General features: G+C 36.5%; 1 pseudogene; it reads left to right on the plus strand.

Annotated features, from left to right (window-relative positions):
• The first annotated feature begins 5,405 nt into the window (after positions 1–5,405).
• Positions 5,406–10,114, plus strand: LOC143554140 (THO complex subunit 4B-like; annotated as a pseudogene).
• The last annotated feature ends 211 nt before the right edge of the window (positions 10,115–10,325 follow it).

Here is a 10,325-nt window from a genome sequence, read left to right on the forward strand (position 1 = left end):
CACTTCCATTCTGGTATCTCCAACGGCTGCATCTTTCCATATGGTTTCTGGTGTTCGGCCTTAACCTGTAGGCAAGTTAAACACTTACCTACATAATCTACTACTTCATTCTTCATACCCGGCCACCAGTATTCCTTCTTCAAGTCTTGATACATCTTGGTAGATCCTGGATGAATCGAGTACCGAGACATATGGGCCTCGTCTAGAATTCGACCTCTAAGTTTCCCATGGTGGGATCCACATTCGGTCAAATCTGGTCTTTACACCATGAGTATTATCTATCAACTCGTTCTGCTGGCCGAAAATCCTTTCTTTCTTCATCAACCCTTCATCTATCAACACTTTTGACTGAACCTTGCTGATCTCTTCAAAGAAATCTGAGTTGATTATCAGCTTATAAGACTTTACTATCGCGATAACTTCTGCGTTCTTCCGGCTCAAGGCGTCAGCAACCACATTAGCCTTTCTCGGGTAATACTTGATATCACAATCATAATCCTTTATCAGTTCTAACCACCTTCTCTGCCTCATGTTCAGCTCTTTCTGCTCAAAGAAGTATTTCAAACTCTTGTGGTCCGTGTATATAGTACACTTGGTACCATACAAATAGTGTCTCCAGATCTTAAGAGCATGTACTACAGCGGCTAGCTCTAGGTCATGCGTCGGGTACGTATATTCGTGAACTTTTAATTGCCTAGACGCATAAGCTATGACCTTCCCTCGTTGCATCAACACGCAACCTAACCCCTGATATGAAGCATCAGTGCAAACTACCAAATCTTCTTCTCCATCGGGCAGAACAAGGATTGGAGCTTGCGTGAGCCTCTTCTTTAGTTCTTCAAACGCCTCTTTTTGCCACATTCCCCAATCGAACACCACAGTCCTTCGGGTCATACTTGTCAACGGTGCGGCTATCTTTGAGAAGCCCGGAATGAATCTCCTATAATAGCCAGCTAACCCTAGAAAACTGCGTATCTTAGTCGGGTTTCGCGGGGTCTTCCAATTCTTTATCGCTTCGATCTTGGCTGGGTCCACCGTAATCCCCTCTGAATTGATTATATGACCTAGAAACTGCACCTCTTGCAACCAAAATGCGCACTTTGAGAACTTTGCATACAATTTCTCCTTCTTCAAAACTTCCAGTACTTCCCTCAGGTGCTCAGCATGGTCAGACTCGGTCTTTGAATAAATTAATATATCGTCAATGAAAATGATAACCGTCTTGTCTAACATCGGCCGACATACCTAGTTCATCATGTCCATAAATGCCGCGGGAGCGTTGGTTAGACCAAACGACATCACAAAGAACTCGTAGTGTCCGTACCGTGTCCGAAATGCTGTCTTAGGGATGTCCGCCTCTTTCACCTTCAGCTGATGGTAACCCGATCTGAGGTCTATTCGCGAGAACCAACTAGCACCTTGCAACTGATCAAACAAATCATCAATCCGGGGCAACGGATATCTATTCTTCACGGTAAGCTTATTCAACTCCTTGTAGTCAATGCACATTCTCATACTCCCATCCTTCTTCTTAACGAATAACACCGGTGCGCCCCACGGGGAAACACTCGGCCTTATGAAACCCTTGTCGAGGAGTTCTTGCAGTTGGGATATCAATTCCTTCATCTCAGACGGCGCCAAACGGTAAGGTGCTTTCGCGACGGGCTGTGCTCCTGGTATCAATTCTATCTGGAATTCCACTTCTCGCTCCGGTGGTAACCCCGGAAGGTCATCGGGAAAAACTTCCGGGTAGTCACACACTACAGGAACGTCTTTCACTTCCCTCGTCTCGGCCGTAGCTTTGACAACATACGCCAGGTAGGCACTACACCCTCGCCTTAACAAACCTTCGGCTTTTATCATCGAAATGACATTAAGCCCTGTACTTTCTCTATCACCATAAACCGTTACTGAACTACCATCCGAAGATTCAATCTTACTAATTTACTCCTGCACACTATCTGAGCTTCAAATTCAGACAGCCAATCCATCCCCAATACTACATCGAATCCTCATAAGGTTAAAACATACAGGGTAGCAGGGAATTCGTGTCCTTCCAATTCTATCTTACAATTCTTGACCAATCTCATAATTTTAAATGAGGTCTCGTTAGCGGTTTCTACCATAAAAGTTTCAGGCACACGACAACATTTCATCTTAGCTGTCTTACAAAACTGGGTAGCTACAAAACTCCTGGTCGCACCTGAGTCAAACAATACGGAAGCTGTAATACCGTTTACTAGAAATGTACCTGTCACGACATCTGGAATTTGTTTGGCTTGTTCTTGTGTCAACATGTAGGCTCTGGTCCTTGGCCTAGTCTGCTCAGCATCCTTCTTGCCATATGATGTAGGGTGAAAGAGGGAATGAAATGGAAAAAAACATGGGTATGGATGGAATGAAATTGAGGTATTTTAGAGGGAATGGAATGGACTAGGTAATGGGTCATTTAATTCCTTTGATCAACCAAACACATTTTTTTTCATTCCCTCATAATGAGTCATTCCATTCCGTCCTCCATTCCTGCGTACCAAACGCTACCATTGAGTTTCAACTTTAATATTGTATATTGTATAATGTATAATGTATAATTGTATAATATTATTATTAGTTTGTTATTATAACTGGTTTTTGTTCATTCCCAAAGAATAAAACCAATAATTTTAAATTCATTAACTATTACTATTTTATGTGGATGTAGACAATGGTCTGATGTTTTGGTAGCATTTATGTTGTTTATGATAGTTTATTTATCTTCGTGAACGTTTTTTTTAGTTCGCCTATTTATGTTTGTGTATGTTAATCAACTGTTTGGTTAGATTTTTAACGAATGAATACAACAAACATGTTCATTTTTTAAACGAGCTGGCGAACAAACATTTACAAAAATATTTGTTCGATTAAGTTTGTTTAAAGTTAAATAAACGAACACAAACATGTATATTCAAAAGGTCATTGTTGTTCAATTAAAGATCTGATATTTGAGGTTCACATTTGTATACCTAAGAACAAACCTGGCTTGTATACTATAAAGGAAAACCTGCTGCTACAATGATTGTGGGAATGTCCAATCAGTGGCTGTCATGTTTAAGTTTCTTTTTTTTTTAAATATTTTGAAATCTGTTTTACAATTTAATGTTTGAAAGCAGAAAAAATAACAAACATAGAAGTTGTTGTGGTGGTAATGTAGTCGCTTGGTGAATCATGGGTCTTGAGTTCAAACCTTCTGATAACCTTTTTATTTTCCTTTTTTTTTGGTTCAATTTTTTGTTTTAAATAGGTAGTGTGGTCATTTGGCGAATCGTAGGTCCCTAGTTCGAACCTGCTGATAACTTTTTTTTTTTGTTCAATTTTTTGTTTTAAATAGAAATAGATTTTTGTATTTATAGATTTCTTACTAAATCAAGTAATGGAAAAGGTGGTGTGGTGGTAAAGCTATTATAACGTACTATGTTTTATATGCGTTTGAATCATGTGACCGGTGCGATTATTGCAAGGTGGGAGATAAACGATAGCGTTGGTGTTAAACGTACACCAAATTGCCTAGCTAAATGTAGCACCATAAATGGAAGGAACTTTTGTAACAATTAATAAATCACACCCACGGCCTAGCTAAATAGAGAAACAACTATAACGAAGGTACACTGGCAACCGCCCCGAGAAACAAATATAACGAAGGTGCACCGGCGCACCGCGCCGGGATCACACCTAGTTTAATTTATCAATAAGATAAGATGTGGATTTGACCTTTTGTTTTCTGTTCTTCTTTTCTTTTTTTTCCGTATATTTTTTAAAATCTCACCATTTCTGTAGTAAGATTCCTGTTGCTTCATGCAAGCTATGGTGACCTACATGCTATACTTTTACTAGGAACGAGGTGTTATCACCCGCGCTTCGCCGCGGGCACTAATAAATGTTAAAAACGTATAACAAAAAGAATAAAGCGTTGCTATACCTAACACTAACAAAGAGAACAACTTTTCAAAGTCTAATAACAAAATTTATAAGCAAAACGGACCTAAAATTTATCAACAGAAATCAAATAAATCATTTGCAATAATAATCGCAAGTGAAACCCACAAAAAAATTAACAATAATCGAATTTTGAGTATATATACAAAGCAAACTTTAATATGAATTATGAGCAAAACCTACCGAAAAAGCAAGGTATGGTTCAATTCATTTATGCTCTTCACATGTGTTTATTACATTTATCCGGATCCATTTACACCAAGACAAAACGTAGTTATTATTATCTCTGCTTTTAACTAGTAACTTCTTAACCAAATTCATTGAGAAAACTCATGTTGAATCTCCGACCCATTCAAAAACATCTGGACCCTTGATCCAAATAGCAATATTCATATTTCATTTCAACCAAAACTATAAGTAATAGAATTTTAACTACTTATAAAATAGGACATATAACATTTCAAAGTTTCTCATGTTCCACTCGTAAACAAATCTCTTAAAAGTTCAAGCATGCATTTTTTATTTTAGCCAAGCGTGAATAAAATGTACATTTGTTTTAAAGTTTGTTAGATTATAATAATCCCAAACTTTCACCAATGGGCCGATGGTAAGCCCAGCTTTATAAATAATTTCTGGCAATCGCAACTTTCAACCTATATTCCTACAATAATCTCCGTTAACAGAACTTTAACATTGTTTGTTTTTGTTGAGCTAGACCACTGACGTGTAAATATATTAAAGTTTTTATTTTATTTACTAAGCCTATCTTTCTTCGTATGGAAGTGCTACTGGCACATAAAGATATGGGTGGAGGAAGTGCCTCAAAAAGCAAATGTTAAGTTGTTAGAGCATTCTCATCCTACTCTTTATTCTTAAACTAAAAATTACATTAAAACTCATTATATTTTTTTCTTTATTTTAATTAAATAATACCTTTTTATATATTTTTCACTAACTTTTCTCTTTCCCTCACTCACAACCACTTTAAAAAAATATTAAAAAATTATGGGGGGTGAACAGTAACTTTTCAAATATACAGAAAAATCACTGTTTTTTCTAAAATATAAAAACTCTTCACTCACAACAACCAAAATCACTATTTAAATTATAAAAACATCTTCACATAAAATAGAGTGTTGGATGAGAATGCTCTTAGGCCACCGTTTTTAAAAAACCTAAATCTTAACATCAATCGATTTTCCTAACCGCACCGATTCACAAAACGCTAACGCTCTGAAACAATCAATAGACTAAATTAAGAAACACGGTCGACTCACATAATAATTACATTGATGATTTGTTTAACAAAAAAGTTTTACATAGCAAAAGCTTCCAAACGTTAAAAATTAACTCATACGCCAAATTCCCCCCAAAACTCATCTCATAAACATAAACATAAACCCTAACATTTTGCACCACAAACTCCACCGAAAATGGCGGACCGTCTCGACATGTCACTCGATGACATCATCAAAATCAACAAGAAGTCGTCCGGAGCATCCGACCGAGGAGGCGGACGCGTCCGCGGTCACGGCCGTTCCACTTCTCACGACTCCGAACCTCGTCCTGGTCCCGGTCCCACCAGACGCTCCGACGACCGAGTTTCAGCTCGTTCGAAACCCTATTTCCGTCCACAGGTCGTAAGTTAGGGTTTCTTCGTGTATTTTAACTGCATTTCTACTTTTTGTTATGCTTTGTGAGATTAGGCTGAGGCAGTGATTAATTGATTATTATTATTGTGTGTTTGTGTGATGAATGTTGATTTGAAGGCGGAGGATTATGTTATGTGTATGATAGTATAGGGATGAAATTGTGAAAGCTACATAGTTTGAGGACTGATTTGTAGTTATTTGTTACTGATCAGTCCTCAAACTATGTGGTTTTTACAATTTCGTCTCTATAGTGTAGAGTATTACGATTTCCAGACTTTTGTATGCTTTTGTGAGATTAGGTTTGAGACACTGATTGCTATTGTGTGTTTGTGTGGTGAATATTGATTTGAAGGCGGATTATGTTCTGTGTACGATAGTGTAGGGGGACGAAACTGTAAAAGTTACATAGTTTGAGGACTGCTTTGCAATTAGCCAGTTATTTCTGTATGTGTATCTCTGTGTTTGTGGACATATTGAGGCGGATTATGTTACGTGTACAACAGTATAGGGACGGAATTGTGAAAGTCGCATAGTTTGAGGACTGATTTGTTATTATTTCTGTGGTATGTTTGTGTTCGTGGACATATTGAGGCAGTGATTACTATTGTGTGTTCACGTGATGAATACTGTTTTGAAGCGGTTATGTTACATGTACGATGGTATAGGGACGGAATTGTGAAAGTTACATAGTATGGGACTGATTTGTAATTATTTGTGTGTGTATATGTGTGTTTGTGGACATATTGAGGCAGTGATTGTTATTGTGTGTTTTGTGTGATGTTATTAATTTGAAGGTGGATTATGTTACGTTGTACAGTAGTTTAGGGATGAAGTTGTAAAAGTTACATAGTTTGAGGACTGGCTTGCAATTATTTCTGTGTGCGCATCTCTGTGTTTGTGTACATATTGAGGGTGGTGATTATTAGTGTGTTTGCTTGATGAATATTGATTTGAAGGTGGATTATGTTATGTGTACGAAGGTATAGGGACGGGAATTGTGATGTTGTGAAAGTTACATAGTACAGAGACTGACTTGTAATTATTTATATGTGTGTATCTCTGTGTTTGTGGACATATTGAGGCAGTGATTATTAGTGTGTGTTTGTGTTTATGATGGTATAGGGGACGGAATTGTGAATGTCACATAATACAGACACTGATTTGTAATTATTTATGTGTGTGTATCTCTGTGTTTGTGGACATATTGAGGCAGTGATTATTACTGTGTGATGAATATTGATTTGAAGGCGGATTGTGTTTCATGCACAGTAATTAAGGGACGAAATTGTAAAATTTACATAGTTTGAGGACTGATTTGTTATTAATTCTGTTCGTGTATGTCTGTGTTCATGGACATATTGAGGCAGTGATTATTGTTGTGTGTTCGTGTAATGAATATTGATTTGATGCGGTTTATGTTACGTGCGATAATGGTATTTCCCTTACATATTATTTATGTTACGACGAATCCTGTTAGATCCGTAGACAACATTACTATAGAGGGGAGGAGGGGTAGAGGATGACCGAAATTGACTTGGGATGAGAGGATTAGGCATGATTTGATAGACCTAAACCTCTCCGAGGACATGGTTGAGGATAGGAATTCGTGGAGAAGTAGAATTAAAGTTAAGGATTTTTAGAGAGAATTGAATACCTTAGGGCTTAGACTTAACTTATTTAGGTCACATACCATAATGGTATTTCCCTTACATATATTATTATTATTATTATAATTATTATTAGCTTTTATATAGCTGTTAAACTGTGATCCTATTATTAATATTATTATTAATATTATTATAATTAGTAGTAGTTTTTATATAGCTGTTAAACTTTGATTTCCTTTATTTTGCTTCATACACATGTGCTTAGAGCCGAGGGTCTCTCTGGAAGCCACCTCTTTATTCCTTTGGATAGAGGTACGGTGTGCCTACATCCCACCCTCCCCAGACCCTACTTATAGCTTTGCTGTCGGTGGGATTTTACTGGGTATGATTGATTGATTGATTGATATGTTACGTGCGCAATGTTATAGGGAGGGAATTGTATTTGTGAAAGTTACATAGTACAGGGACTGATTTGTAATTATTTATGTGTTTGTATGTCTGTGTTCGTGGACATATTGAGGCAGTGATTATTATTGTGTGTTTTTGTGCGATGAAAATATTGATTTGAAGGCGGATTATGTTATGTGCACACTAGTATAGGGATAAAACTGTAAAAGTTACATTGTTTGAGGACTGATTTGCAATTATTTTTGTGTGTGTATCTGTGTTTGTGAACATATTGAGGCGGTGATTATTATTGTGTGAGTGTGATGAAAATATTGATTTGAAGGCGGATTGTTTTATGGATACGATAGTTTAGGGATGAAGTTGTAGAATATATGTAGTTTGAGGAATGATTTGTAGTTATTTGTATTGTTAGTTACTTAGTTAGACAAACAGTTACAGATCAGTTCTCAAACTATGTGACTTTTACAATTTTGTTCGTTTAGTGTAGGATATTACGATTTCCAGAGTTTTGCATGTTTTTGTGAGATTGGTTTTTGATTCTGTGTTCGTGGACATACAGATTATTCCCCAAAACTATTGGCTTTTACAATTTTGTTCCTAAACTGTTGGATATTATGATTTCCAGTGTTTTGCATACTTTTGTGAGATTAGGCTTTGATTTCTCTGTGTTTGTGTACATATTGAGGCAGTGATTATTATTATTTTGTGTGTGTGTGTGTGATTATTGTTTTGAAGGCTGATTATGTTACATGCACATCATATAGGGGCAAGTTTGTAAAAGTTATGTAGTTTGAAGACTGATTTGTAATTATTTGTAATGTTAGTTAGTTATGCAAACAATTACAGATCAGTTCTCAAAGTACGCGAGCATTACAATTTCGTCCTGCCATTGCCATATTGTATATGTAACAGATTAGGCAACCATTTTGATTGCAGGCTTATCATGTGCAAAATACGCTGATTGGAGGCGAGTCCAACTCTGAGGCAGGACAAGGCTTTACATCTCGAATTTGGACTATGAAGTTAGCAATGATGATATTAAGGTATACGATTTACAGCTATTATAATTGTGTTTTGGTTGACGAAATGGTATCTGATTTATATCTGATAAGTATTATCGATCTTGAGTTCTGTTTAAGTTTGCTCGTAGGGTTTGTTTTAGTTTGTCTCCTGAAAATGATTGTTTTGGCTTGTGGAATTGAAATGATATTAGTAGACAATCTATTGATTATGGAACAAAGTTTTGGAAACCTAGAATTATACTATGATTATTACTAGTTTTGATTATGTATATCTGTGTAACAAAACAGTAGATCATTTTATCAGTATAAACATATTTCCATAAACATATATCCAATACGGATAGTTACAAAATTAAATCTTTCAACTGAAAGTTGGAATCTCTATCTTATAATATAACATGAAGTATAGATACACAGGATACTATTTGCAGTTTTGCAACACTACTGGTGGTCATTTGCGCACTTATTTAGTTTAAAATCTGGTTATCATTTCTTTAGATGTACTACACCATTTGAATTTGAAATCAGTTTATTAAGTACTTAAGTAAAGTTAAGAGTCTTTAATATTCTTTCAGAATTCAGTTTGGTGTTTCCCACTTTAGAAGAACTTAATGCGCATAATCTTTAACATCATGCTCATATTGTCTATTTTCAGGTGCTATTTTCAGACATCGGTGAACTGAAACGCTATGCAATTCATTACGATAGAGGTGGAAGATCAAAGGTATATTAGTTTATTGGTGTCAAAACTGGTTAGTTTTGGTACGGGTCAAATGGTTGACCCTGTTTTTTTTTCTCCAGGGAACTGCTGAGGTGGTGTATATGCGCCATGCAGATGCACTGGCTGCAATGAAGAGATATAACAATTTACTGCTGGATGGTAAGCCTATGAAACTAGAACTGGTTGGAGTAAACATTGTTGCCCCTGTTCCTGTTCCCGTTCCTGTACCACCAATGCAAACGGGTATTTTGGGAACTCATCCCATAAATCCTTCTCGAAGGTATTAATGAATTTCCACTATATTAGTATCATGCATTTACAATATTCTTTTCCTGTTTTATACTTGTGGTTTAACTAGAGGCATTTATTGAACTAGTCACTTTCTATATTTGACAGAATTGTTGGAAGAGGGCAAGCGCGTGGTGGTGATAATGCGCATCATCGTGGATCTGAAAGGGGAAAGGGTCATGGTGGAGAGCGAACTCGTCCAGAAAAAGTATCGGCTGAAGATCTGGATGCTGATTTGGAGAGGTATCAGCTACAAGCGTTGCGTATAAAGTGAGAATGATCAACTTACTTTTGACCTGTTCATTTTGAAACCAAACCAAGATTACTTGTATTCTGGTGGTTATGTGGAGTATTAGCAAATTTTAAAAGGGCAATAGTCAAGCATGCAACTTAGTTTTGTTATGTGGCTTTGACATAGTGTTGGTTAATCTGGTAATTTTTAGTGGTATATGCTTTTAGTGCGAAATCTTGCTTTGTTTGTGATCTTAATGCTGGCATTATGCTATAATGCTAGTTAAAGTGTCATGTCATTGCCATGCAAGCAATCGAGTTTTAACTAGCTTATTCTTAACTAGTGCGTTGTGGTTTAACTAATATTGAAATGAAAGAAAATAATAAATAACCGTGCGTGTGATTGGTTTTGGGAAGCGGACTA

This window comes from Bidens hawaiensis, unplaced genomic scaffold, assembly GCF_021521415.1.
Source record: "Bidens hawaiensis isolate Kalapana, Puna unplaced genomic scaffold, B.hawaiensis_p1.1 tig00017563_1, whole genome shotgun sequence".
In the NCBI taxonomy this organism is placed as follows: Eukaryota; Viridiplantae; Streptophyta; class Magnoliopsida; order Asterales; family Asteraceae; genus Bidens; species Bidens hawaiensis.